Source organism: Rousettus aegyptiacus, unplaced genomic scaffold (assembly GCF_014176215.1).
Source record: "Rousettus aegyptiacus isolate mRouAeg1 unplaced genomic scaffold, mRouAeg1.p scaffold_m13_p_8, whole genome shotgun sequence".
NCBI classification, from domain to species: Eukaryota; Metazoa; Chordata; class Mammalia; order Chiroptera; family Pteropodidae; genus Rousettus; species Rousettus aegyptiacus.
The window spans coordinates 80,497,891-80,501,783 of NW_023416311.1; positions in this window are offsets into that span (position 1 = coordinate 80,497,891).

Genomic DNA, 3,893 nt, shown 5'->3' on the forward strand with positions numbered 1-3,893 from the left:
CACGTTAAAGGTACTAAGAAGCCTGGATGGATGTGTTCCTAACTGTTTTCATCTCTGGGGGCCTTGATTTCCTTCTCCGTAAAATGAGTTAGTGCCTCAATACCCCTTTAAGCTTTGTATTCCAGGATTCAATACTGGCCTGGTTGAAAAACCACTCAAGTATACTGAAAGAAGTGGACATTCCATAAGTAAAGCTCCATGACACTGTAAGGGACAATCCCAGAACAACACAGATTGCCCATGTGACAAGATGGCCTCTATAGATAGAAATCTCAGAATGTCTGTTTATAAGACTAGTGGTTGGTAGCTCTCAGCCGCCTGGAGCTGTTATAGATTTAGAAGGAACTTCTTCGTTTGGCTCTCATCCCCAGCTCTAAAAATTCAGTAGTTAATTTGAGATTTAGTACTAATATGTTGCTGTTTTATGTGGCTTAGTATGCTGACAAGCTTGTAGAACTAGGTTTATTGCCTATACATACTCGGTTAGTGACTTCCAGAAGAAAATGTGGGACATAGTCCTTTGCTGTCTCCTATTTAGTCCTCCTCATAATAACTTGGAATTGTGCTTTAGATAGGGCAGCATACTGTACTCCCCTACCTCAAGCCTGCCTGGGTCTGGAAACAAACATGCTGAGTGAAAGAAAGAAAAATAAATTCAAGTTTTCTGTCAGTATCTCTCCACCCCATATCCAAATCTCCAGGGTTATAAAGAGGGAGGGAGGAAAAATAAGAAACAGGAAATGACCTAGTTGACTTGTTCAATGTTGATGGTCTTGGTTGTCTGCTGGATGACCAGAGCTAACTCTTTTTCTTGAGGGCACATTTGCAGATTCTTCAGAGGTCCTTGAAGCATCTCCTTTAGCTGACCTGTTGCTGCCTCCTTCATGTCAGTTCCTACGTTAGTAATAAACCCCACATCATCCTGTTTCCAGTGTTGCTGTTGAGAATTCAATACCATCGAATTCATCGAAAATATTCTACTTCCCTTTATTTCTAATTTTCTGAAATTTCACAATGCTATGATTCTTTGTAAATCATTTTTCATACATTGGGATGAATATGCCTTAAGATCTTTTTAATCTAAAGGCTCATGTTTATCTTTTTTAAATCATCTTAATTATTTACTTTATAATTTTCCTTTATTTCTTTTATTGGAATTCTAATTCATTGGATGATAGACAATCAAGATGATCTTCTAATTTATTTATCATTTTTCTACTTTATTGTTCTACTTCTTGGGAATTATCCTCAACTTCATCTTCCAACCCTTCTACTGAACTGTTTGAGCCATCATATTTTTAATTGAAAAGTGTTCTTTTATTCCTGAATATTCCCTTTCATAAGCCTACTGTTCATAGATGTAATATTTTATCTCTTAGAGGACATTAAAAGATTAAATTCTATATTGTCTTTCTTATTTGTTTGTTTGCTTTGGTCCTTGATATTTACACTGAGACTTTCCTCTATTACCTGTTAATTAATTTTTGGCTGTCCATTCATTTGCAAGCTCCACCTGACTCTTCAGTGAGTAATATTGATGATTTGCCCAGCTCTCCTGATATACCTTTTTATTGATTACTGTGAGGCAGAGGGGTTTCAGGACAAAGCCATCCTATGTGACATGCATGTCTGAGCTCATACCTTTGCTTTCTTTCTTCTTCTTCCTGGCTTACTGCTTCAACTCCTCTGTCTCCCACAGAAGCATTTCCCTCATAAACCATTTGTGCACATGCATTTGTCCCAGAACCAGCTTCTGAGAGAACCCATCCTTTGACAGACTCCAAAGCCCATCTTCTTAACTATAATGTTATACTTCCAGAAGAGTCTAGGCCTGTCCTTACACGTAGCATCTATATAGTAGGTACCTAATACATGCTTGTTAAAGAAATTATTTTTTTGCAAGAAATAACAGGCTATTTGAATAAAGTAGATGGGAATCCACTGTCTCAGATATTTGGATGTAGATATATAAAACACATGACAATTATTCGTCAGAGAATTTCAGAAACTATATGCTTTCAAAAAGGAAGATAGATACAATCTAAAATTGTCAAATCTAATTTGTTATTATATAAAAATCAGAGTAATAAATGGTAAGTCAAAGTTGTCAGGCAGAAATAAATTCTAAAGTATCTAAATAGCACATCAAAAAGCTAATATTGGTCTCAATAAATGTCATAATATTGAACTTTCCTGATATTTAATTTCATGAATTTCGTAAATCTGGAATTCTTGAGAAATTTTTAAAAACACACTTTTTTGAGTCCTCTGAATTTTTTACCGGCACACACATGCATACATATCCACAGCATCCAGCACATTCTCTTAACATTCTCTTCATAGTGGAGTCACACACAGTAAGAAAACAGAAAATACTTGAGCGTTTTCAGAGGCTATTTAGAGTTGATTTAAATGGGTTTTCAATAGTTATCCAGAATTTTCATGGAATAATGTCAGGTATTAAAAAAAGAAAAGAAAAAAAAAATGCTGGTCAGATTTAGACCTGGCTTAAGAGATGCCGATTGGACCAAGTAATCAAATGGATGGGAACGAGCCATAGCAAGTTTAAGTTTACCTTGGAAAAGGTAAAGAAATAACATACTGCTTTTCTTTCCCAGAAGAGAGAGTCAAATTTACAGAATAGACCCTAACTGCCTAATGAAAAGCTTCTAGAGGGGTAGCTTGGAAAGAAAATGCCTGCACTCCAAAGAAAATTACTCCAAGTAGAGCCAGGGGAAGTGGAAGTTATGGTCTCTGATGTTTCTGGTGGACCCGAGAGGGCTCAGGCATTTGCTGCCATCTCCACAGCTTATAGCATCCCTTATTCCCACTTACACTAAAACAGCTGCTACGATCAGGGCAGAATTGTGTCCTTTCTGTTGCTAAGATGTAAACCTTCCTGCACCTGTGCCCCATTCTAAGGTGCTGCTTCTAAAACTATCCCAACAGTCCTGATTCCATATCTAACTCAGCCAGTCTATTTCCTGTGCCCAGCTTGAACCCTGAGGCCAGGCACATTCCTAGGTCCTCCTACCCATTGTAGGCCTGCAGTCACTGACCACTGGCTGGGCCTCCAGCCTGGTATGCATGGCCTGCTATCTGGTCACCATAATACCTCATTTCTTGTGTGGCCGGCCTGGCCCAAACGATGATGAAGAGTTCCTCCTCTATGCTTGTCCCCTATACCATTTTTTGTCCGAAAGTCACCACAACCTATTGCTGGTAAAATATTAGAGGCCATCATGGATTTTAGTAGAGAAAAGCCTTTTGTCTTCAACAAAGAACAAGTGTTTTTAAGGAACAGGCATAACTCAAATTAGCTTAGCCACAAATAGCAGACATTTCTGGAAGGGCGCAGGGTATTTCATGGTACCCAGAACAGATAATATGACATCGAGAAGGATTAGAACAAGCGAGAGCAACTGAAAGAAGTTTCGCCCTCCAGATTTATGGGCCTGGGTATCTTTTTTACCTTACGTTCTCTCTGCAGCCAACTTTCCATTCTTTGACAAACCTAGAGGACCCAGACCCATCTTTATATAGTTTCTCAATTCATGTGCCTGACAATAACCAACTAAAGGCTATCTGTCCCAAAATCAGGTTCCTGAGAGAATGACTTTGATGGGCCCAGGTGGGCCCATGGTTATGAAGAAAGAATTTTGTAGCATATGTGGCTGCTTCCTCCAGAGCCATGGGAGACACACTCCCTGAGGGTGGGAAGGAATGATGAGCATTTCAATACACCTTGTACTCTAAGGCCTGGATAATGAGTCATCCTGGAAATCTGTTTTTCAGAACCGAGATTTTACATAAGCCCCAAATTATGTATTATTGTCATATTTATTGAAAATCTTTTAAACACGTATTTTAAACTTCCCTGCCAGATCAGTATG